The sequence below is a fragment of the Parasteatoda tepidariorum genome, chromosome X2 (assembly GCF_043381705.1).
Source record: "Parasteatoda tepidariorum isolate YZ-2023 chromosome X2, CAS_Ptep_4.0, whole genome shotgun sequence".
Classification (NCBI taxonomy): Eukaryota; Metazoa; Arthropoda; class Arachnida; order Araneae; family Theridiidae; genus Parasteatoda; species Parasteatoda tepidariorum.
This window is the reverse complement of record NC_092215.1, coordinates 21,330,092-21,357,288: the sequence shown is the minus strand read 5'-3', so window position 1 is coordinate 21,357,288 and position 27,197 is coordinate 21,330,092. Positions and strand designations below refer to the sequence as shown.

At 33.5% G+C, this 27,197-nt stretch overlaps 4 non-coding genes across 4 annotated transcripts; all 4 read left to right on the top strand.

Annotated features, from left to right (window-relative positions):
* Positions 1-18,734: 18,734 nt before the first annotated feature.
* On the top strand, positions 18,735-18,816 carry TRNAS-CGA (transfer RNA serine (anticodon CGA)). The gene has a single exon. It is a non-coding gene; the product is annotated as a tRNA-Ser (tRNA).
* A 789-nt stretch (positions 18,817-19,605) lies between these two features.
* Positions 19,606-19,687, top strand: TRNAS-CGA (transfer RNA serine (anticodon CGA)). The gene has a single exon. It is a non-coding gene; the product is annotated as a tRNA-Ser (tRNA).
* A 2,624-nt stretch (positions 19,688-22,311) lies between these two features.
* On the top strand, positions 22,312-22,393 carry TRNAS-CGA (transfer RNA serine (anticodon CGA)). The gene has a single exon. It is a non-coding gene; the product is annotated as a tRNA-Ser (tRNA).
* Positions 22,394-24,326: 1,933 nt separating this feature from the next.
* Positions 24,327-24,408, top strand: TRNAS-CGA (transfer RNA serine (anticodon CGA)). The gene has a single exon. It is a non-coding gene; the product is annotated as a tRNA-Ser (tRNA).
* Positions 24,409-27,197: the final 2,789 nt, after the last annotated feature.

Genomic DNA, 27,197 nt, shown 5'->3' with positions numbered 1-27,197 from the left:
TATAGGAGGCGTTGTCTGGACTCATCGATGTCTTATTAGCTTTAGTTTCAGAAAATTCGTCCAAATTTAATTGTTGTTTTATTGCGATTAAAATCTTTTTAACTATCGAAGTAGTTGGCAGGTATGACAACGGTAGCGAAATAAAACATTTATTTCAATTGTAGCAGAACCTCATGTTTTATTTGATTCAGATTTCAGTAATAATATCGCATAATTATCATGCAATTTTATTAATTCTAATTTATTTATGTGTTGTGGTGGTCAAAGTCATTTTAAATTAAATTTACAAACACTAGGTTTACGGATGTTTCTTACATACCTATCTCTACGGACACGCGTCAATTTGACGCATGAATGAATGCATATAACAGCATTTACAGAGATGCCAACTTGCTCCGGACAACAAATATATATTTTAAAGAGGTAGTTTATCAATTGTGACTCTTGGTATAATAATTTCAATTTAGTAGTTTTTTATCCACCACTATTTCTAAGTAATTCGTTGGCTAATATAATTCATCACTTTTTATTTGCAAAATTTACTTAGTAATAATTCTCCGTTTTTTTTTTGTTTTTTTTTAAATTATTTTGTCCCGGACCTGTATACATCTCTGCACTTAGAAAGCAATGTAATAATATGCTATAAAAAAAAATTAAAGTATGATATATATATTTATGAAATATTCTAGTATTTTATTTTTCAATACTCGAACTAAGTAACTGAAACCTACAAAATCTGACCCTCTGACATCAATTGACATTCTGCCTTTGTTCTTTAATTATTGGTTATCGGAAACAGTTGCTTATCGCTTGATTGCTATTGAGATAACGATATTTGATAATGGATCGAAGTATTGTCTGTACATTCCTATTTATTATTAATGTGATGTTTGCGTGTTTACGCAAAATTTTGTCCAAATTACGATCCCGTCAAATTGACGCATGTCCGTAGAGATAGGTATACCACAAAGAGAATTTCAATATTTCAACGCTTTTCAAGAAAATAGACTTTAACATGTATTTACATCGATCAATGTATAAAAGTCATTACAAGAGATAAAATAAAAATGCAAACAGGTTTTGTAATTTTCTTAATAAAATTCGAAATGCGTCAAAATGACACGTCCCGTAAACCTAGTGTTAAATGTAAAAATAACATTTTGCCCAAAATTCGTAAGGTTGGCAGCCATGGGTTTTAGCTCAAAAGTAAATTAAGTTATTACTAGTTGCGTAGCGTGCGTATGTGTTAGTGTAACAGGTTTAAAAGGTTTGAAAATTAAAAACTGGTTGTAAAACCATTTTATTCTTAACTGGTTTTATATAAATTATGTTCTGTTTTTAATCATAAACTCTTCACCACTATTTAATTCTCTCGCGGGTGAGTAGCGGTCCTACTTAAAGCTGTTAAGAAAAACCTTAGTATTTATATATATTATAGGGTTAATAAAATATTAAAGGCGTATATTAATGGGTTGATTGATTAAAGGGTTAAGACAACACCTCCTACACCAGAAAGCCTCCACACGGCTTTTTATAAGTAGTCTGCGCAGAGTATTTGAAAAGTGAACCGGTTGTGCGCTTGAACCCAAATTGTAGTTTGAAAGTGCCTGAGAGAAATTTGATATATATATTTGAAAATGGAATCTGTAGTGGTATACAAGTAAATAAGACAAATCAATCATATTCATAAATTTAAAAAACATTTAGACATATATTTGCTACCAATTTCTTATTTCTACTAGATTTTCTATTAAAGGACTCCTTTGTAAACTGGTTTACCACCATAGTGGTCTGATCGGACAGCCCATAAAAAGTCGTGTGGGAGGCGTTGGTTAAGATCAGTATCGTTCTTTACTGTAATGCCTAAGAATAAACATACGACTGAAACATTAAAAAAAATTAGTTATCTGAAAATAGACTAACAAACGCAACCTTTAGTTCTTTAGTGTATAGGGCTAAGAGCAAACATACGACTGGAACATTAAAAATGTTTTGCTCACTGAAAGTAAGACAGTTGGTTATTTACTACAGAGGCTAAGAACAAACATACGATTGAAATAAAAAGAAATTTGTTAGCTGAAAGTAGATTAACAACCGCAACCGTTGGTTCTTTAATGTAGTGCATGAACGCAAACATACGAATGGAACATTTACGAAGTTTTGATGACTGAAAGTAACAACGTTGGTTGTTTATTACAGTTGCTAAGAACAAACATACTCTCTTGAAATGAAAGAGTGATTTCCTCAACTCAAAAAAGAGTGAAATTTTTATAACTCAACTTGAATGAAATACACCTTTATTTGAGTGATATTTTTGCTTTGCGTTCACTCAAACTTGAGTGGTATTTATTTAAGCAATATTTGAGTGCTTTTTGCTCAAACTTGAGTGATTTATTTGTTATTCAATTGTATGCGAGCTACAAGCTGGAATTTCTATCGTTTTGTTTTAAAAAGTAAATGATAATAAATCTAAATAAAATTGTTTTGTTCTGTGATCTAAATAGATTATGTATTCGCTTTTATTTTACGTTAAATTTTTTTTTCAGACTTCTACGATAAAGCCATAAAATGCAGCACAGCCAACTTCAATCATATTTTTAGCTTCGAAAACTATAAAAAAGACGAAAAACTAAGACCAATAGCATCTCATTTCACCTCCGACGCCTCATACCACAACTAACTAAACTCAGTGGAGCGACAGACCATAGAGGGCCAAGGCCNTATAAACTTTATTTTTAAATGATTTTGATCACCACTATTCTTAAAAAAATTAAGCATATATATTAATATGCGTTGATAACATGGTGTTCAGCTGATGTTTCTTCAAATACGACGTATTTTTCTGCTTACAATCGAAATTTTAATTCCATGTTACTACCAGTGGGACAAATCATAATGGACGGGATTAAAAGTTGGCAGGTATGCAATAGCATCTCATTTCACCTCCGACGCCTCATACCACAACTAACTAAACTCAGTGGAGCGACAGACCATAGAGGGCCAAGGCCTACTGTGCCCATCTCAGTTTTCTTGACCTTGGGCTCTGGGGTGCTGGAGCAGATGTTCCGGTTAGGTGGTCAGCCAAACGCGAAACCCTCAGTGTTTAGTTCCCATGCATACTTGGCACTCATTTATCGACCCACTGAAAGGATGAAAGGGATCGAACCCAGGACCTGTGGCACGGGAGCGAGAAGCGCTACCTCTCAGCCACCCGTCCATACCCATGGGTGAAAGCCCTTATATAGCAAGACGGAAAATCTGGTACGTAAAACATTTCATTCCAGCATTTTTTTCAAAAAAAAAAATGAAATATCTGTAACTATCAAGATTTCTTTTATAATTCTGACATATATATAAAACTGCTTCTTTTCCAAGATAAAGTAGATATTGTTGAAAAATTTAAAATATGAATAAGTAAACTCCTCCCCAAAACTAGCTATAATTGAAATGGTTTTACTACCAGCCTTTCCTCTTTTCCGTCTCGCTTTCACATACCTGCCAACTTTTACGCATTTGGCGTAAAATTTTATTTTTACATTTAAAGTGGTAGTAAATATATACTGATTTTTCTTTTATAAACTTAATTTTTAAATGATTTTGATCACCACTATTTTTAAAAAGCTTACGCATATATATTATTATGCGTTACTCTCAGTTTTTCAATTACAGTGTATTTCGCTGCTTAAAATTGAAATTTTAATTCCGTTTTAATACCACTGGGAAAAATCATAATTGAAGGAATTAAAAGTTGGCAGTTATGCTTTCACCCCTGTCCATACCACAACTAAAATCAAATTTATAAAAGAAATTTATACATCAACGCATGCACTAAGCTACCACTAAAGGAAAAGTTTTTTAATAGTTAATAGTGTTGAATAGTTAATAACGTAGAAATTTTTCAGTCACCCCAAAGACTCTGCATACAAACTGCTTATACTCGTATTTTTTAATTTTACTGTAATTTCACGATGAATGGGATATGGGTCTTCTGCGTGGCCCAGGTGCCCAGCTTTTGTTAAATAAAGTAAGTAAGTAAGCATAGAAATTTTAAACACAGATTTTTTCGATGCCATAGAATGGAAAACAGCAAATTTTAATGAAATCTTTAAATTTGAAAATTATATCAAAGATAAAAACTACAGACCAATAGCTACACATTTCATCTCCGACGCCTCATATCATAACTATCAAAACAAATAATTTCATCAACCTTTCTGAAAATAACGTTTCCTCATGCTGATACAATTCTGAACAACTCCAAAATCAAACAAACACAGTTTCTCATTTTATTTCTTCATTCCTTTTTAGTTTTTAAGCAAAGTGCTTGAAACATTCATAAAAGCAACTCCACTTCCTGCTTACCTTAATGCTCAACCAAAACAGTGTTAAAATTCTAGATGAATGGGATTGGGGTCGCTTCGCGATCCAGGTGCCCAATAAAATAAAATCACTAGGACTAGGAGCGTAGAAATTTGGCAGTCTCAGTTTTCAAAGATGTAGCAGGCGTTTAAAATTGTAAAAAGTGGTGGAAACTCAATTCGTTTCTAATTATTTATTCAATCGTAACTACCACTACAACTTACAATTTAAATTATTCATTTTTAATCCGGAAACGCTCGTCGGATTCTCCAGTCGTGAACTTTTCTATACATTCAATTATTTCTTACTTTTTACCACTGCAAAGTGCCATTCTTTTTTCTCTACCTTACCATGTGCCATTATTTGTTGCATTTTATGTAATTTGTCTATTGTTATTGCTTATATTCTCATTACAGGATGAATGAGAAACAGGAGCCCAGCTAGACCAAACAGACCAGACCAGACCAGATCGTCGGATTCTCTGTATTCCTAACGACAAAAGTCTCAGTCGCCCAAGGGCTAATTAGTCTTAGTTTAGCTGGCTTTGCTGGCAGGAACCACGAAAAACATTGTATCAAGTCAAGTCGTCGGATTCAGGGCAGAAATAAAAAAAAAATGCTATAAAGAGAAGCTAATTTTATTCTCTTTTGCTAAAATTTGGATTTTTTTTAGTCTAAATTTGCAAACATTTTAAGAGCCTCACCACATTAGAGCTGGAATAAAGTGGCATTGAGTATGAATTTTCAAATCATTTATGTGGAGAGAAGAGGAAAAAAATTAAATAAAGAAACATAATAAATTAAGCTACCACTAGAATAAATTTTTATAAAAAGCTGACCTGCCGAAAACTACTCATTTTGCGAAATATTTTGTAGAATGCTACACATTAAAAAACTAAAGCTTTCAGATGTATTGGTAATTCTGCTAATATTCTAAAAGCCTCACACGAGAGTTATTGAACGGTAGAACGGTAGAAATCACTTAAATCTCTGTGCGCTGCATTACCGATTCGTCGGTGGTAATAATCGGTGATGAGGAGTATTGAGGAGGAATGGAGATGGGGGGAAGTGGGGGTGCTCAGCACCAAAAAATCGAGAGGGCGACATGGACAAGCATGAAATGTAGAGTGGCATTAGGTATAAAAGACAATAAGAGATCTGGAATAAAGAGTCGTTGCGTATGAATTTTGAAATCATATATATGTAGTATCGTGGAAAATAAGTTTAAATGAATAAAAAATAATACATTAAAACATAAACTTAGCTTCCACTAGAATAAGTTTTTACAAAAATCGTAGAAAGTTGGCAGCTCTGCATTCACAGAAAGCTTGCAGAAGAGTATGTTTTGAATTTACCACTTTTTGATTTTAATAAATATCCTTATTTAAACCAAGGAAACAAGCTGGTTTCCGTTGTTCCGACTTGAGATTTTGACATTACGAGTAAATATAGCATGTTCTAAGAATTGTGCTGGGTCACACAAATGCAGAAATACCACCTTGCGCCTATTTGAAATTTTTTTTATCTATTTCTATTAGTTCAGTATTTTTCATTTTAAGTAACTTTCCAGCAGTGCACATCAGAAATTCGAAGGTTCATATGGAATGTAGCTTATTTATATGGAAAAATGCTATAGTCATCCTGTTTCTGAAGAAANCCTTGCGCCTAATTGAAATTTTTCTATCTATTTCTATTAGTTCAGTATTTTTCATTTTAAGTAACTTTCCAGCAGTGCACATCAGAAATTCGAAGGTTCACATGGAATGTAGCTTATTTACATATACAGAGATGCCTATTGCTCTGTATTTGATCAAATATTTTTTTAAAAAACGGTAGACAGCTATAAACTAAAAGAACAGATTTTCGACTAATTTTGTCATCCTTTTGAAAAGCTCAACATGAAATAATTGTGACAAATTGGGGTATAACATAAACCTTTGAATTATTTAGAAGAAGTGGTGAGTAAAAACCCTATAAATCGGATTTATTAAAGCAAAAACCATACATTATAAGACTACCACTGGAAAATATTTATCCTTTGTCTGGTGCAAGTTGGCATATATGCATTTATCTCATCTAACATTTATATAACCTTTATATCGTGGTTACTCTTTCAAAGAATGGACGTAAGTTTTATTCTGCAGGTTTTACTATTTAATTCGCTGCCAATTTATTAAAGCAGTAGGAGAAAAAGGAGCAGTTGACATCCCTGCAAATGAAAGTTTTGCTTTTACTCTTTCTGATTGCGGTTCTTTATAGCGATTATCGATAGTAAAGAAAACGTTGGAAATGGCATGGATCGAGAGAGGTTTGATTTATTTAATGCACCAGTATTCACTTCAATGGAGAACTATATTGCTCAGGGGTGACTCAGAGATGTCAACTTGCTCCGGACAGCAAATATATATCTTAAAGTGGTAGTTTATCAATTGTTAATCTTGGTTTATTAAATTCAATTTAGTAGATTTTTATCACCACTATTTCTAAATAATTCGTTGACTTATATTACTCACCACTTTTATACCACTTCATACCCTCCAACTTATGAGGATTTTGAAAATAATTCTTTTTAGTGGTAGCGAACCAAAGTAGAAATTTTTATAGCAAATGGATCTCTCATAAAACTTTTATCAGAACTTAAGAATCTAGCCATATGGCCTGCACTTTTATGAGTAATAGTGGACAAGTCACGCTAAAATTTGATTTTTTTTAAATATTAAGACATTAATTTTGCTACCGTCAGAAAAGAAGATTTCTGAAACTACGGAAATTCCGTAGCAGTTGGAGGGTATGCCACTTATAAAGCAAGCAGAATTTGTCAAATGTTTCCAAAATTTACTCTGTAGTTATTTATCGTTTTTTAAATTATTCTGGTGTGTCTAGAGCATTTGGCATCACTGGGAACTGCAAATTCTGAAAGTATTGGCTAATAAAATTAAAGTGGTTCCAGTTGCTACAGTTTTGACAAAATATTTAAAAACGCCGTTGAGAGTTACAAACTAAAATTTGAAGAATTTCGGTTGATTTTGCAAACTTATTAAAAAGCTCAACTCTATAGAACCGTCACAAAATGGTATATCACATAAGCTATTGAATTATTTAAAAAAAGTGGTGAGTGAAAGCCTTATAAATTGAATTCATTAAATCAAGAATAATTCATTAACCCTTTCGCTCCAACTGTCACAAATACGTGCGAGCATAAAACCGTATCAACCAGGTTAAAAAGATAAAACTGGTAATCAAAGTAATTCGTTAGCAGTTTATTTGTGGGCGGAGTTATAATTGTTTGATTTAGTTAATTCAACTTAATGAAAAAGCAACTTAATGAAACTTAAAAAAGCAACTTAATGAAAGATTGCAAATTTCAATCCACCACTTTTTATTCTCAGTGAATTTCGTTAAATGCTGGAGAAAAAATTGCTTTCTTGATGTTCACCACACTCAAAGATCATGCAACGCTGCCTCAAGATGTGTGAAATGCGCTGGCAATCATCGCTGCCATGAATGCAGAAAGGACAGACACACTCCACCAAAATGTTGCAATTGTAGTGAATCCCACACCGCAAACTACACTGGGTGCATAGCCCGTCCCACTAGGAAGGGCTCTCGCCCGATTCCCACAACAACAACCGGTATGGCTCGCAGACTTGTCATAATAATAAAAGAACTGCAAGAACTCATAAAGAATGAAGAGGTACTCCNCGGTTTTTTGCTGTCACGTATTTGTGACAGTCGGCGCGAAAGGGTTAAAAAAGCAACTAAATGAAAAATTGCAAATTTCAATCCACCACTTTTTATTCTCAGTGAATTTCGTTAAATGCTAGAGAAAAAATTGCTTTTTTATGCTTATTTTTATTTGTTAAATTGGCTTTGAAACGGCATATTAGTTTATGCTGCGAAATGCCCTAAAATAATCAGGATAGTCTAATGAGTAATTGTCAATTTTCAACAAAGACATTTTGCTAATTTGAATTTTCTATTTATAAAGTCGTTTAAACTTATAACCCTTTCGCGCCGACTGTCATAAATACGTGCCAGCATAAAACCGTATCAACCAGGGTAAAAAGATGAAACTGGTAATCAAAGTAATTCGTTAGCAGTTTATTTGTGGGCGGAGATATAATTGTTTGATTTATTTAATTCACCATTACTTTGTTCAAAATAAAACTATTTAGTTATACTTTGAATTAACATTGATTATATATATGATTAAACTAACAAGAATTAAAGTAAAAACAAAGTAAGTCTGTCAAATTAGAAACGACTACACTTAAGTTACCGTTTTTTATTTAATTATATTACTCGTAAAAGATTTGGAAACTTATATAAAAAGGTAGAGAAAAGAGAATGGCATTTTGCAGTGGTAAAAAGTAAGAAATAATTGAATGTATAGAAAAGTTCACGACTGGCGAACCCGCCGAGCGTTCGTTCGTTCGTTGTAGTGGAACTGGGCGTCTGAGGCCTTACGGCCCTTTTCTCATTCATCTTGAAGTTAAACTTAGAGACATACATGACAAAATTAAAGTTTGGGGAGCAAATGGAGTTCTTGAGAAAAGAAAAATGGCACTTTGCCATTATTAGGCAATGACAATATTATAAGTAATAAAAATGTACATGAAAAAGGTAAAATTAAAGAACAATGGGAAAATAAACACCAATGAATATTTACAGTTTGGAAATACATACAAAAGGGGGCGAGTTAAAGGATTGTGAGGATGTGTGTATATGTGTAAGTAAATGTGGCTCTGTTGAGTAGAGACCCGGCCGTCAGTGAGTGTTTGTGTTGTTAAATGTTAGTATGATATCAGAAGTGTAGAAGTGTGCAATGGGTCGAATTTTTGCATCCTCTTTGAGATTTATGCAATCGAAAATATCATTAAAATTTGCGGTATTGCAGGTGGCGGCTTTGATAAAGAAGTTTCTATTTAATTTGTTGAAATGATGATCAAAGCGGTTCTCTATGAATGGCATTGTTGCGGATAAACCATCTGGCTCCCGTGAGTTTTCTCAAGATGTTGTTTTGGAGTACGATAAGTTTTTTGAGGTCTTTTTCGGAGGTCCGCCGAGCGTTTCTGGATTAAAAATTAATAAAATAAATTAAATTGTAAGTTGTAGTGGTAGTTACGATTAAATAAATGAACAGGGCAGAAAGCCTATATATAGCCAGACAGAAAAGAGCAAAAACTGGTACGAAAGGCATTTCATTCTAGCATTTTTTTCAGGAAACATTAAATTTCTGTAACTACCGCAATTTTTTTACAATATTAGCATATATAAGAAACAGCTTCCTTCTTTATAGAAAAGTAGATATAGCTGAATAATTAAAAAAGAGAATAGTTTAACTCCTCCCGAAAACATGTTAAAACTGAAATGGGTTTACTACCAGCTTTTCCTCTTTTCCGTCTCGATTTCACCCATGTAAATAAATAAAAACGAATTGAATTTCCAAAGCTTTTTACAATTTTAATCACCTGCTGTTTCCTTGAAAACCGAGACTACCAAATTTCTACGCTATTGAAAAACTTTTTTTTAGTGATAGCTTAGTGCAGGCCCGGACTGGCCAGTAGGCAGACAGGGCAATTGCCCGGTGGGCCGGTCTGGCCTGAGGGCCCGTTGGTACGAGCCAGCTGCGCAATTTTTTTTTTATACATTGCATGAATTTCAAATAATATGCGGTGTTTATGTGAAGTGGAGGGCCGATATCTCTAAAATGCCCGGGCCGATTTTAGTTCCCAGTCCGGGCCTGGCTTAGTGTATGCGTTGATGTATTATTTTCTTTTAAAAATTTGATTTAAAGTTCTTTTTTTTTTGCATCATTACTCATAAAAGATTTAAAAACTTATATAAAAAGCCACTTTATTCCATATCTCTCGCGGTGCGACTTTTAAAATGTCGGCAAAATTATCATAAATTCTGTAAGCTTTAGTGTTTAATTGTCTACCGTTGAATGTCGTTTTCAAAAAGCGTAGTAGCTGTAGCGAAGCTGCCGAGATGCCAACTTGCTCCGGACAGCAAATATATATTTGAAAGTGGTAGTTTATCAATTGTAATTCTTGGTATAATAAATTCAATTTAGTAGATTTTTATCCACCACTATTTCTAAATAATTCGTAGACTTATATCATTCACCACTTTATAGTACTTGAGTCAAACTATGCCTTTTTAAAAGCAAGCAAAAATAGTCAATAATTTGCAAAATTTGCTTTGTAATTATATACCGTTTTTTTAATTATTTTGGCGTGTCCGGAGCAGTAGGCATATTTGAAGCTGGACTTTATTACGTATTCATAAACTGTCTAAATGCAGTGGTAGTTAACAGTACATTTAATCAAGTTTATTAAAATAGGAATCGAGCATGAATGCAAAAAAATTTGCTACCACATTAAATGCATAATAAAAGCATAAAAATACAAATAAATTTTTCAGGAAGAGTTGGCAGAATGGGGGGAAAAAAAGAAAGAACGAAGATGTAACTAAAATGTTTCTGTATCCATTTATTTGGTGGAATGAACATGCCTCTCCTTGCTCAGATTTTGGACGGCTCTTGAATTTTTAAAGTGGCACCAATTTTGTAATATAAAATTACAAATTTCGCGCATTATAATTGACTATTCGGAACATCAAATTTCGCAACTAGGTGTAGTTATTTATAGTTTTAGTTGAGACTAATAATAAGAAAGTATTTGTTTTATTATAAAATTAACCTATTCCTTGCTGAAGGGGTGGAAATTTGACGTCACATCAGTGATCATTTAAAAATTATGTTATTTTTTTTCTGAAGATATATAAGCTTCTTGTAAACAAATGTCTTTGCGAACGAAATTGAAAATAAATATTCTCATAAAGTTAAATTAAAACTATATTCACTATCTTGCATGTAGTTTAACATCAATTTACTTATTCTTTAATGACGTAGAATATAAAAATCGCAATATTTAACGCAATATACAAAAGAACTTCCAAAGGCATATTTTCTAAAAACATTTCTGTCTACAAATCACATCGTTGTGTTGTAAGGATAATAAATTATAGAAAAACATTGGAATCAGCTTTTAGGTTGGTTTTATCTTTGCGCATTAATGACCTAAACATAACCCGCACCGTTAAAACCGAAATTAGATTATATCTCACATTTATTATTCCGCTGCATTTTCCGGGTTCAAATAAAATTAGCATTTTTAGCTTTTACAAGTTGTTACGCTGAGAGTTAACCAATTTTCTTGTCTCTTTGATATAATCTCGTAATATAGTTTTACATCGAGAAAAAAGATTGCCTTTTCTGCGAAAGGTAACGATGTGATATTTTTGTAGATTAAACTGTCGATATAATCCAGGCCACAGAAAAACTTTGTTGATACTATACTACAGCTTGTTTTTTTTAAATGTATCAGCTAAATATATGTAATGAAATTTGTTAAAAACATTAAGTATTGAAAGATTTTGTTAAACAAATGCTAAATTAAGTTAGATAAGATATCGATATATTTTTAATTATATGGAAATATTATTAAGACCATTTGTCACGAAAAAAAAATTTTTTTTTTCTTTCTTTTTTTTGTAAAATATATTTTCTACAGGTCAAATTAAAAGTAAACATATTTCCTGCTGACTACGCTTAAACTCAGGAGATTTTACTATCTAGGAATCAGCATTCATGAAAAAAAGGACTTGGGAATTAGTACTTAATCTATTCTGAAATATAAGGAAATATTATTGGAATTAATTTTCCCTAAAAAAATTATTGATTTTCTTTCTTTTTTTCCTTTAGCAAAATATGGTTCTCACAGGTCAAATGAAAAGCAAACACATTTACTGTTAACTAATCTTAAACGCAACAGTTTTTTCGTAGCAAAGAATCAGTTTCATGAGAAAAAAAAGAACTGAGGCCTTAGTGCTTAACTTATTCAGGGATATAAGAAAATATCATTGGAATTATTTTTCCCTAAAAAATTATTTCATTTTTTTTCTAAAATTCGGGTTCCACTGGTCAAATTAAAAGTAAACACATTTCCTGCTGACTAATTATTGGCTGCTGAAATATTATTGAAATTATTTTTCCCTAAAAAATTAGTTCATTTTTTTTTCTGAAATTTGGTTCCCTCTGATCAAATTAAAAGTAAACACATTTCCTGCTGACTAATTATTGGCTGCTGAAATATTATTGAAATTATTTTTCCCTAAAAAAATAGTTCATTTTGTTTCTTAAATTTGGTTCCCTCTGATCAAATTAAAAGTAAACACATTTCCTGCTGAGTAATTATTGGTTGCTGAAATATTATTGAAATTATTCTTCCCTGAAAAATTATTTCATTTTTTTTCTAAAATTTGGTTCATACTGGTCAACTTAAAAGTGAACACATTTCCTGCTGACTAATTATTGGCTGCTGAAATATTATTAAAATTATTCTTCACTGAAAAATTATTTCATTTTTTTTTCTAAAATTTGGTTCATACTGGTCAACTTAAAAGTGAGCACATTTCCTGCTGACTAATTATTGGCTGCTGAAATATTATTAAAATTATTCTTCCCTGAAAAATTATTTCATTTTTTTTTCTAAAATTTGGTTCATACTGGTCAACTTAAAAGTGAACACATTTCCTGCTGACTAATTATTGTCTGCTAAAATATTATTGAAATTATTCTTCCCTGAAAAATTATTTAATTTTTTTTTCTAAAATTTGGTTCATACTGGTCAACTTAAAAGTGAACACATTTCCTGCTGACTAATTATTGGCTGCTGAAATATTATTAAAATTATTCTTCCCTGAAAAATTATTTCATTTTTTTTTCTAAAATTTGGTTCATACTGGTCAACTTAAAAGTGAACACATTTCCTGCTGACTAATTATTGTCTGCTAAAATATTATTGAAATTATTTTTTCCTGAAGAAAAATTGATTTAACATGATGATGTATAATATCATCATCATCAAAATTTATCTGTTTGCCTGAGGCTGTTAGTGGCCCTTTTTCCATCCGTCTTGAAACGTGATCTTTGAAGTGGCTCTTTCTTTTATCATCATGTTTCAAATATGCTAACAATTTTGATGCATAAAATTTTCGGGGTTAAAGAAGTGGTAGGAAATATTGTTTACTAAAATTAATTTAGTCCCCGTTATTAATTCACCCTTTTTTGTATTTTCAAAAGACATACATTTACAATTTGACTCATTTTACTCGGAGAATTTCAAAATAAAGTTGTAAATAAAGCAATAAATTTATAGAAGTGTAATAACATCAAGCTTTCCAAACTAAAATATGGATTAAATGAATCAATATTTTCTGTCTCTATTTTGGGTAAGGAACAGCCCTTTATACGTTACTAACTGCCTAAAAATAAATTTTTTCTTTTCACCTATATTTACTGAAAATCATTTAAAAAAATCCCAGTTCTTTCAAATATATCAAACTAAATTTAAGAACAAAATATGTTATATTTCCTTTTAGAAATTAATAGATTGGTATTAAGATTAAAACTGCTAGATATAGATAGGTAACATGAAAAAAAAATGAATTAAAGGATTTAAAAAAAAACCTCATAGTCTTCCATAATGGTACATTTACAGTTCCTTTCATATAGTTCCAGAAAGGGAAATCTAATAAATCCGATTAAAAAAAAATTTTTATCTACATCTTTAGATTCAACAAACCGAATCAGTTGCAAACGAAACCGAAAAGCGGAGATTTTTTTAAACAATGATTCTTTTTTACTTCGTAAATTGGTTTGGGGAAAGCGATAAATGTACCGAAACGAGAAAGAAAAGTTCATTCCAAAAGTTAACAGCTTAATACAAGGTGATGCGATTACAATTAAAAGGATAAATTCAACAATAGCAATTTCAAAGCACCTTAACGCTTCCTTAGTAATGATCTTCAACTTTACGCTTTAACCGAACAAAACTTCTTTAGATATCAATATAAAGAATCTACGAAATATCTTTCTTTCATACCGAAAAGATTTCAGTAGATAGAATAAAAAGAATGCCATTCTATAATTAGCAATTAGCATGATAGGCTTGGATAGTTATTGTTAATTCTTTCATGATGAACAATATATGTTATATCAGAGATTACAAATCTGGAACGTTGAAAATTTAATATCTTCTGATAAATTCGAATTTCAAGCACGAATCGTATTTTGGATGTTCTATAGAGCAAAAATTAAACGTCTACGAGTTAGTTGCTTTAATAATGCATTGTTTCGTGTATATAGATAGATTTTTGAATTTGATTCTAAAATGTCTAAAGATAATATATTCAGATTCATTTAGAAAACAAAGCCTTTCTTAGCTGTTTAGTAAATTATATGGTAGAAAAATCAGGCCAAATTGATACCTAAATTTAGGCCTACTTAGTCATATCTTCTTCGGTGGAATAAATATGCTGACCACAAGAAGAAAATTCGTGATTGATGCCAAAAGTGTGTTAATAAGGGAGATACAAGTCGATTTTATCTGTAACAACTAGTTGCCATTTCCTTGTAGGAGCGTCTAACAAAGTTCACTGGACTGGTCGTAAAGTATATCGTTCTTTATAATGAATTGTTACTTCCAATTTTAATGAAAGTGAGGTTTGAGAAAGTAAATGTACTATTACGTGACGTTTAATACTTCATTACTCTTAGCAGTTTGATTGATTTATTTTTCGAAAAAAACAGGTTTACGTTTTAAGAACTTTCTTTAAATATTGAATGAAAATCACGATTTATGTATGTTTTTTTCTTTAACACGCTCATGGTGGTCACCGGTGACCGGCACAGAGTTTGTTCGTAGAGCCACGGAGGTCACCGGTGACCGGCGAAGTCAAGATTATTGGAAACTCATAACTCGAATAAATTCTTAATTTTTCTATATTATCGTTCCTAAAGTGGTTGAAGAAATTAATGCAATATAGTACACACAAAAATAGTTTTATTTATTTACACAAAGATGCCAACTTGCTCCGGGCAGTGAATAAATATTTTCAAGTGGTATTTTATTAATTGTGATTCTTGGTTTAATTAATTCAATTTAGTAGATTTTTATAAACCACTATTTCTAAACAATTCGTAGTCTTATATAATTCGCCACTTTTTTCAGATATGCCATGCTAAACCTTTTAAAAAACTAGCAAATTCTGTTTAATATTTGCAGACTTAGTTTATAGTTGTTTACCGCTGTGGCCAGACGAGCAAGTCATGTAAAATTGGCGTGGCATTCAACCGTGTTAACAATACTACTTTTGAGTTTTTTATTAGAAAAATAATGAAAAAATGTGGTTCCATTTTGGTGAAATAAAAAAAGCACAAAATTTTCTTTATTAGTATTTATTTTGCAGTTCTAACAACATTAACCCTTTAAGACCAGAGACCATTTGATTCATTATATTGGTTTATTGGTACAACACAATTTTGCGTTCTTGCGTTCTCAATTAAGGTTTATAAACCTTAGTCCAATCAAAGGTCAGATAGCTCGATAGAGAGAAAGACAACACGAAGATACATCCTCGATAACAGGGAGATTTGAACCTGTTACATTAGAATAATAAAGAATTATGTAAATAAATCCAGGAAAAAATAATGAAAATATATCAGAATAGTGAATGTCTGAAAAGGAAAAGGGTTGCGATTTCTTCTTTTTTACTTAATTTTTCTTCTGTTCCTTTTTAAAAATGAAATAAATAAGAATCATAGAAAATGAGAAATTAGGGAAATTTATTGGATCTATATAAAATAGAAATTAAATTAATTAATAAAATGGATTAATTTATGGACTTTATAAATGGACATTTTTGCCACAGGCGACTAAAAATGCAAAATGCAGCGACTAATAAAATACAAAATTTTATTGAAAGAAACTAAAATTAACAACTTTTTATAGCACATTTTTTTCAGTTTACTATTGCAGAACTCAACTGCTCCGGATTCAACAAAATATTTTAAACAACGGTCGAGAACTATAAAATAATATTTGCAAATTTTCGGAAAATGTTGCCGAAATTTTCAAAGATCAACACCACTTTAGTTAAATTTAATTTAAAGTTAACGGACGAAAATTGCAACAGCTAATAATCCAGCATAAAAGAAAAACCATCCTACCGAAAAACAAGTGTTATTCTCTTTAAGGAAATCTAATCAAAAAATAATCTAATTTGCAAATATAGAAAAAGACAAAAAGGCAAATTAATAATTAAAACATTAAATAAAGATGGGAAAGTGCCTAAGGCAGCTAAAACCAAATTTGTTTTATTTTAGATATTCATGCAAACAAATGAAGCAGGAAAAGTAATAAAAAGAAATAAAATAAAGCATAAAAGATATGTGTGTTGACAAAACAGCACTTCTTCAGGGGACACACTTCCTACCAACACACAAAAGCCTTTCTGTTGTCAGTGGAAAAACCAAAACTGACAGAGCCCCGAGGCCCCATAATGGATAGACAAATAAGAGAAAATTATTACAAGAATTGAAAAGCACAGAAAAATGATGAGTCAGCAAATAGTACTTAAAAGTACACATAACAAATAAAACGCCAACTTGTAAATAAAAGCAGTTACAGTTCTAACTTTATTACCCTTATTTTGGAAGTTTTACTTTTATTTTAGAAGTTTACCCTTATTTCGGAAGTTTTACTTTTAAGTTTGTTTCTCGAAAACTCTATGCTCTCATGAAATTACATTTTTCTGCGACTATGCTATTTCCATAACTATTTTAATTTTAAAGCAGTTACTCATGACCCTTAGGTAAAGTTTAACCTATCGTTAGCCAGCGCCTTCCCGCAGTGGACTTATCATAAAGACACGGTTCCCATCAGATCACCGAAGTCAAGCATCACTGGCTGCGGTCTGTGTGCGGGGGAGGGGTGACCACTTGGATCATTCTGCGTAGGTACCGAGGGTGTGTGGTATTGGTCCTCGTTAAACTGTTCTCCCTAAAGTGCTCGACTTCGCGTGCAGGTCGTCGGGCTACCGAAACGGGGAGCCATCCCCTCTGCAGAGGACCGAAATTATGATGGCATGTCTTCGGATTATCCTCAGGGATGCTTCCCAAACAGTCGCCAATAGCCCATTGAGCTGCTCTAGTAAGACGTAAATGAACTACAACTACGTTAACCAGCACCCTCCATGTTAATTCTGAAAATGGCGCAAGACGTCAAAAGCCAGAGTTTCGTGAAAATGAAAAGCGTTTGTGGTCTAATTGAAAATTTTCCTCTAGGTTGAAAAATGTGGTAAAATGTGGTCGGCAAAAGTGGTAAAATAATTGTGTTTAAACTAGGTGAATAATTTGCAACGTTAGCTATACCACTTAAGTTTTTGAAAGATTAAAATCATATTCTTTCATCTGATGAATATTCTGTGAATGAAAAAATGGTGGACTCTATTCCTTTATTTTACCTAAATACTTTATAAACACATTGCAACGGGTCAAGTAAAAATACGTTTTCGAAATTTCTGAGATCCATACACAAATTTAAAAAGCGGTAGCAACATTACTTAGTTTCCGCTCTAATTTTCAAAGAAATTATCATTTAGTGATATCACAAATATAAATGATTTTGTATATATGCAATCAGTACTGCAAACGTTCTTTTTTTAAAAAAATTGAAGTCTAATCTATAGTGAGAATTTTGCTCCAGCTCTATTTTGCTCCAGCTTATCACCTTTTTAAAATTTTAATCTATTACATCTGTAATACATTTTTTGCAAATGCTTCCACGAGTCTATGCTTTAAACAAAGAATAAACCACCTTAATCATGCAAGGAAGTACTCAGTACTCGAACCTACTACCATAAATATTTATGTTAAGCGAGACGAACAACCAACTGGTGTAGTAATAAAAATGCAACTGAGGTAACTTAATGTTTGTTGGATCTTGAATTATGCATGTATTTTTTAATGTTTAGGTTATCAAGTTATAGATTCAAAATGATATAACTAGATAATCCAAATTAAATTAGATAATTACGATATCCAAATTATAATCCAAATTAATTAGATATAAGATTAAAATAGATTAATTACGCAGTCGATGATTTTTAATAAACTATTCAAATCTAACTTTGCTAGTTATAGATTCAATATTCTAAAACTCGATAATTCTACGATTATCAAACCAAGCGCATGTCGAATATAGCATAAGGTACTAGAACTCGACAATAAATCAATTTTTTTTGTTTATTTACTTATTTATTTAAAGAAAGAAAAGGAAAAAAAATAGAAGATTGTGGCGAGATTGTATGACCAGTGTGTCTTCGATCATTATTCACATACACACTACAACAAAAAAAATTTCGAGCCTAAACTTATTCAAATGTTTAGAAAAAATTATATTTATTCTAACCGAAAAATAATAATCCTAGGACCCCATTATTTGAGAAACATTCCTCCATGTACCTCGAGCAGTCGTGGCCGAGTGGTTAAGGCGATGGACTCGAAATCCATTGGGGTTTCCCCGCACAGGTTCGAATCCTGTCGGCTGCGTTCAAATTTTGAGAAGTTGAGAACAGAATCCACAAAAAATTATTTTATTTAATAACCGGCGTTGAACAACTGACCCAATTCTGAGTCTGCAGTTGAGAGCAGAATTCGCAAAAAAGTTATTTTAATTTTATAGCCGGCGTTGAACAACAGACCCAATTTTGAGTTTAAGACAAACTTTGTTCACCTCTGTTGCCTTATAATTTTGAACTTGATCCAAATGACAAGGGAACACCTGAATCAATCATTGGGACAAACTAAACGACATCGTGAACTTGGAACTAACCCGCACATGCGTTACATGAGAGGAAAACCACGAAAACCTCCCGTGGTCAGCACGCCGTCAAGAGGATTCTAACCCATGATCCGTTTACCACTGAGGATATTTTAAGCGTCAAAAGTGTGTTAGATTTAAACCGGGAGTAGAATTCGTATCAACAAGCTATCGATGGGATTCGAACCTCGTCACCTTATTGGATGTTGTTGTTGTTGTTCATTTACGTCGCACTAGAGCTGCACAATGGGCTATTGGCGACGGCCTGTAAAACATCCCTGAGGATGATCCGAAGACATGCCTTCACAATTTTGATCCTCTGCAGAGGGGGTGGCACCCCCGCCTTGGTAGCCCAACGACCTGCAAGCGAAATCGAGCACTTTACGATAAAACAGTTTAACGAGGACTAATACCGCATACCCTCGGTCCCTACGCAGAATGATCCAAGTGGTCATCCATCCGCACTCTGATCGCAGCCAGTGATGCTTGACTTCGGTGATCTGNTACATTCACCTCGAGCAGTCGTGGCCGAGTGGTTAAGGCGATGGACTCGAAATCCATTGGGGTTTCCCCGCACAGGTTCGAATCCTGTCGGCTGCGTTCAAATTTTGAGAAGTTGAGAACAGAATCCACAAAAAATTATTTTATTTAATAACCGGCTTTGAATAACTGACCCAATTCTGAGTCTGCAGTTGAGAGCAGAATCCGCAAAAAATTTATTTTAATTTTATAGCCGGCGTTGAACAACAGACCCAATTTTGAGTTTAAGACAAACTATGTTCACCTCTGTTGCCTTATAATTTTGAACATGATCCAAATGACAAGGAAACACCTGAATCAATCATTGGGACAAACTAAACGTCATGGAGGACTTGGAGCTAACCCGCACATGCGTTACATGAGAGGAAAACCACGAAAACCTCCCGTGGTCAGCACGCTGTCAAGAGGAATCTAACCCATGATCCGTTTACCACTGAGGATATTTCAAGCGTCAAAAGTGTGTTAGATTCAAACCGGGAGCAGAATTCGTATCAACAAGCCATCGATGGGATTCGAACCCCTAGTCACCTTATTGGATGCTGTTGTTGTTGTTCATTTACGTCGCACTAGAGCTGCACAATGGGCTATTGGCGACGGTCTGTGATCCGAAGACATGCCTTCACAATTTTGACCCTCTGCAGAGGGGGTGGCACCCCCGCTTTGATAGCCCAACGACCTGCCAGTGAAATCGAGTACTTTACGATAAAACAGTTTAACGAGGACTAATACCGCACACCCTCGGTCCCTACGCAGAATGATCCAAGTGGTCATCCATCCGCAAGCTGATCGCAGCCAGTGATGCTTGACTTCGGTGATCTGCTGGGAGCCGTGTCTTAACGATCAGTCCACTGCCGGACGGACGGGTGTTAGACCCGTGGATTATAGAACAACAAAGGAACAGTAAGAACACAGATTGATCAAAGCTTTTAGCGAACAATCAATTATGCTCAAAAAGATAACTAAAAACCCATCATCTCTTGATCAGTACTCGAACCTACCATCATAAACATTTATGTTACGCGAGACAAACCACCAAATAGCGTAGTAATATAACTGCGGTAACATAATGTTTGCTGGATTTTGAATTATACATAAATAGATTATACATATAATTATACATTTGAATTATACATATATAGATTATACATTTGAGTTATACATATATAGATACAAGTTACAGATTTAGAATGATATAACTAGATAATCCAAATTAAATTAGATATTCCTTTAATTACACAGTTAACGATATTTAATAAACTATTTAAATCTAGCTTTTCTAGTTATAGATTGAATCTATATATATATACTTCTCGTTGTTGTTGTTGTAGTTCATTTACGTCGCACTAGAGCTGCACAATGGGCTATTGGCGATGGTCTGGGAAGCATCCTTGAGGATGATCGGAAGACATGCCATCACAATTTTGATCCTCTGCAGAGGGGATGGCACCCCCGCTTCGGTAGCCCAACGACCTGCACGCGAAGTCGAGCACTTTACGGTAGCACAGTTTAACGAGGACCAATACCGCACACCATCGATCCCTACGCAAGCTGATCCAAGTGGTCACCCACCCGCACACTGACCGCAGCCAGTGATGCTTGACTTCGGTGATCTGCTGGGAACCGTGTCTTAACGATCACTCCACTGTGGGACATATATACTTCTCTTACACGGCGACAAAAAAAAGCCTCATTACAACTCCCCGAATGGCAACGCTGGAAAATCGACCAATGATTGCCGCTAAAAATGTCACATGCCAAATCTAGCTGAGATGGCTCAACATATAGCGCTTTTAAAAACGGAAACTGAAATAACCAGAGAGAGCATTCTCACTAAATGTGATCTCTCCCGAAATTCACCCTATCAGCTGCGGCAATCTCATACTATTAAGCTTGGCAGAAGTGAGCAGTCTTTGTCGATAGATCTCTATTTTAGTATTTTGTCGAAAGCGCTTTTTTTCACGAATTTATATATTACGAATTTATTTGACGATTTTTGATTTATTTCACGAATTTATTTGTTTTATTATTGTTATTAGTTTTTCATTGAAAAATGAATCTCAGTCGTGCTGTTGCGCTTTAAGATTTTATACTATAGCATATTTCTAATAGGTTTAACGAATTACATGTCGTTTATTTGAATTCAAATTTATTTTAATGACTTAGTATTTATTAAAAAGATTTTTTTTTAAAAGGAAAGTTGTTATAGGGATTTGAATGATTGTTTTGAATTCTTACAATTTTGTGCATTTGCAATATACCTAAATTAGTATCGAGCGAAGCGAGCTTGGTTTGTGAAGCAAACCATATAAGATTGCGTAGCAATTTTCGGGGGTTGGCAAGCTTTAGCGAGCAGGTGGCGCAGCCCACTAGTAAAAACTCAGTAACTCTACAATTATCAAACCTAGCGTATGTCGAATGTAGTATAAGGTACTAGAACTCGATAATGGATCAAGTTTTTTTATTTATTTTTTTATTTAAAGAAAGAAAACAAGACAAAAAATTAGAAAATTGTGGCGAGATTGTATGACCAGTCTGTTTTTGATCATTATTCACAAACACACTACAACAAAAATTATTTCGAGCCTAAACCTATTTAAACGTTAAAAAAAATTATATTAATTCTAATTAAAAAATAATAATCTTAGGACCCCATAATTTGAGAAACATTCTTACAGTCACCTCGAGCAGTCGTGGCCGAGTGGTTAAGGCGATGGACTCGAAATCCATTGGGGTTTCCCCGCACAGGTTCGAATCCTGTCGGCTGCGTTGAGAAGTTGAGAACAGAATCCGCAAAAATTCATTTTAATTTAATATCCGGCGTTAAACAACAGACCCAATTTTGAGTTTAAGACAAACTATGTTCACCTCTGTTGCCCTATAATTTTGAACTTGATCCAAATGACAAGGGAACACCTGAATCAATCATTGGGACAAGCTAAACGTCATGGAGGACTTGGAACTAACCCGCACTAGCGTTACATTAGAGAAAAACCACGAAAACCTCCCGTGGTCAGCACGCCGTCAAAAGGATTCTGACCCATGATCCGTTTACCACTGAGGACATTTTAAGCGTCAAAAGTGCGTTAGATTCAAACCGGGAGCAGAATTAGAATCAAAGCCATCGATGGGATTCGAACCTAGTCGCCTTATTGGAAGGCGAACGCGATATTCCTTGAACCACCGCGGCTCGTACGTTATTGAAGGAGCCTCTCTGGCCGAGCGATATCACCAGTCAAACGCTGCGCAAAGAGTGGAGGTAGCTGGTTCAAATCCCGCTGTTACCCTAGATGTATCTTCGTGCTGTCTTCTCTGTATTGTGCCATCTGTTCTTCTATTTGACAAAGGCTTATAAGCCTTAATGGAGCACACAAGCCTGCAATTGTATGTAATACCAATATCAATGCCAATTTATTGAAACATTTGGCGTCCCGCAGTGGACTGATCATAAAGACACGGTTCCCAGTAGAACACCGAAGTCAAGCATCACTGGCGGCGGTCAGTAAGTGGGTGAGTGGCCACTTGGATCAGCCTGCGTAGGGACCGAGGGTGAGCGGTATCAGTCCTCGTGAAACTGTTCTACCGTAAAGTGCTCGACTTCGCGTGTAGGTCGTCGGGCTACCGAAGTGGTGGTGCTATCCCCTCTACAGAGGATCAAAATTGTGATGGCATGTCTTCGGATCACCCTGAGGGATGTTTCCCTGACCGTCGCCAATGGCCCATTGTATAGCTCTAGTGCGACGTAAATGAACTTCAACAATAACAAATACCTTTGGCATTAATGAATTAAGGAATCAAAAATATTTAACAACTAGTGACTCATAAATAAATCAAACATAAACTGCCACCATTCAAATTCTACTAAAATATTTGCGTTTAACGTTAAAGCATCAAATTATGAGAAAAAGATTTAAAAAAAATTGCATTTAACAAAAAGATATTTTTTCAAGAGCTGTGAATAATAATATCAGAAATCCTTAAATAATAATAAAAAAGTAAAACTTTGCATAAAACGGAGCATTTGGCATCTCTGAATATAACATTTCAATAACATTCACTTTCAATATCAGAGATGCCAGCTTGTAGGCAGCGGACCAATATTTTCGAGTGGTAGTCTTTTAATGTGGGCTTAATGAATTCCATTTATCAGGTTTTTTCTCACCGATACTTCTAAATAACTCAAAGGCACACGTGATACGCCACTTTGTTGCAGTTAGGGTTGTTTTTTGAAGTCTCCTTCGTATTATGAAATGATGCTTTTTTGCGAATAATATGCTATTTTCATAACTGCTGACAGCTTGCAACTGTTACTTATGACTATTAGGTCAAGGTCAAGCCTATTAGGTCAAGCCTATCTAAAGCCTGATCTGTCTACGCTAATTTTGAAAATGGCGCAGAACGTCAATATGGAGAAAAGCCACAGTTTTACTCCAATGCTGCATTATTTGGACTAAAATAGGAAGAAGGCATTGATTTTGATAATTTTCATCTAGGTGGGAAAATGTAGCCAAATTGTTGATTTTTTTAAAAAGTGTAATAATTTTTGAAATATTTAAGTTATTTGTCTGTTCTTAAGCCCTAAACCTTAGTTTAGAAAATTGTGACGCTATTGTAAGACCAGTCTGAATATATACATATTAACTTTAATAGAAATATCAATCTTAGAACCACCATTTGAGAAACATTCCTCTGCAAAGCTCGAGCAGTCGTGGCCGAGTGGTTAAGGCGATGGACTCGAAATCCATTGGGGTATCCCCGCACAGGTTCGAATCCTGTCGGCTGCGTTTAAATTTTGAGCAGTTGAGAGCAGAATCCACAAAACCTTGTTTTATTTAATAACCGGCTTTGAGCAACAGACCCAATTCTGAGTCGGCAGTTGAGAGCAGAATCCACAAAAAAAAATTTCTTATAACTAGCGTTGAACAACAGACCCAATTCTGGGTCAGCAGTTGAGAGCAGAATCCACAAAAATTTATTTCATTTATTAACAGGGGTTTAAGAAAAGACCCAATTCTGAGTAAGAAGTTAGAAGCAGATTCCACCAAAGTTTACTTTATTTTATAGCCAGCGTTAAATAGCAGACCCAATTCAGAGTTTACGTCAAACAATGTTCAATTCTGCTGCCTTGTAATTTTGAACAAAACCCAGTATACAAAAGAACTCTTAATCATATTGAGACAAACTAAACGTCATGGAGGGCATTTTCATGGAACTAACACGAATATGCGTTACATGGAGAGGAAAGCCACGTAAAACTCCCGAGGTTAGCCTGGCGTCTAGAGGATTCTAACCCATGATCCGTTAACCACTGAGGATATTTTACGCTTCAGAAGTGTGTTACTGCGAGCTGGGAACAGAATTCGCATAAACCAGCCATCGCAGGGATTCGAACTTAGTCCCCTTATAGAAAGCGGCCACACACAGCGGCTCTTAATTTATTGAAACATTTGGCATAAATGGATTGAAGAATCAAACATATTTAGTAACTAGTGATTCATAAATAAATCAAACATAAGCAACCAGCCGTGGTGGTTAAGGTGATATAGCGTTCGGCAGTTCTATAGTGTGGTGAGTCGGGTTCGAAACCCAGCGACGGATGTTCCATATGAATTTAGTACCCTGCTTGCACCGATCACAATGCTGACGTAAAATATCCACAGGGGTAGATGGATCATGGGTTAGAGTCCCCTTGTCGTTAGGCTAACCGTGGGATGTTCCTCTCCATGTAACAATTACAATTATAAAAAATAAAATAAATACATAAACAGTCAAATTCATAAGAAAAGATAATAAGCAGTTCAATGTCCTGTAAATTATATTCAAATAAAATATTTGTTTTTATAGTTTTAACATTAAAACATCAAATTGTGAGAACAAAAAAAATTGCTTTTAAAAGATATTTTTTTTCAAAAACTGAGCATAAGAATAGCATCAGAAATCCTTTAATAATAATAAAAAAAAAATTGAACTTTTCCTGGTATTGTTAAGCTTTTTAATAGTTTTCTCCCTCTTTAAACTATTTCTGGTTCTATTTTTCTTAAAACTGATCTCTTTGATCGATCATTAAGAAATTAAATGAAATTGCTCTTTTCATTTTGATTGTTTTCCTCAGTGACAATAGAAACGATTTGCGTAATGATATCAAAACGTTTTCTTACAAATCTCGATTATCCTCTTGAAGTATGTCTTGCAAATAGTTGAGATTTAAGTGATAATTCAAATGGTTTTCTTTGCTATTTTTTTTTTAAATCAAGACCAACTAATGATTCCTTCTTCGATACCTAAAATGAGAAATACAGTTTATTATGGTATCATGCTTTCCGTGGTTTTCCCTGAAATAAATAACTAGTATGTTCAACAGAATTTAATAATCGTAATCGTAATCGTATCGTTTAATATTCGTAAATATTTCACTCGTTAAATATTTTTGTTTTCTTTACTTTATTGCGATTGGTAAAAGATTTTCCAAGAAAATTAATGAAAATTTTAGGTTATAAAAAGCAATATGCATATTTCCTTCAATATTGGCTATTGAAAAGAAATAAAGAATGCTTTTAAGTTCTTTAATTCTTTCCAGGAATTTATTAATAAGAAATTACATCGCATGACAAAAAGTCACCTCGCTTTGAAAAACTACTTTATTTCTTTACATTTGTAATCATTTTCGAAAATTTTACTTTGATTAATAGTAACTATATGTCTACTTTTAACTTTTTCTATTATTTGAAATGCATAGTGCCCACACAAGAGACTTAAAGAGGAAAAAAAATTTCATTTATTTCTTTATTAATTTTTTTAGGAAACATCAATGCCTCTGTGTATTTCCGTCATTATCGGCAATTAGAAGGAATTACACAATTATTTAAAATACTCCATGGTATTCCTTGGAGCATTAAAAAATTAATAAATAAATAACTACGATAAATGTAGAAACATAAAACTTTTTACTGATAGTTTCTAATTTGATTTAAAAGCAAAATAACTGCTCGATTTCAAAATATATATATAAAGTTTCATATTGGATATGCTTGATATTCAGCTTTTCTAATATCTATGCTAAAACTGAGAGAATTGAGTTATTATTTTTAACATTTAAAAAAATAGTAATGTTTCAAAAAATGGAATGAAAAAAACGATTAGTAAAAAAGTTAATCCTTTCTTTATTTACTAGTAAAATTTTAAAAAAAGGAGAAAAAAACCTTTGTCCTTGTTATAAAAAACTTTTCAAAAAAATAAATAAATAACACGGGGCTGCTATAGCTTAAGGTATAAAGCGTCCCATGTTCGAATCCCAGCATTGGAAGGTTGTTCTGCTTTCGTCTCGGACCGACCGAAGTGGTATCATCAGTGATAGTCCGATCATGAGACCCTTGCAGTCGGGCTTATCGTGGGAGGTTTTCGTGATTTTCCTCTAAATGTAATTCAGCTTAGTTCCATCAAACAGTCTTCCACGAAGGCTAACTTTTCCCAATACTTGAACCAGGAGTCCCCTTGTCTTCTGGGATTGGTTCAAAATTACAAAGTTACGGAGTTGATCATTGATAGTCGTAAAGTTTGTTTCCTTAGTTTATTT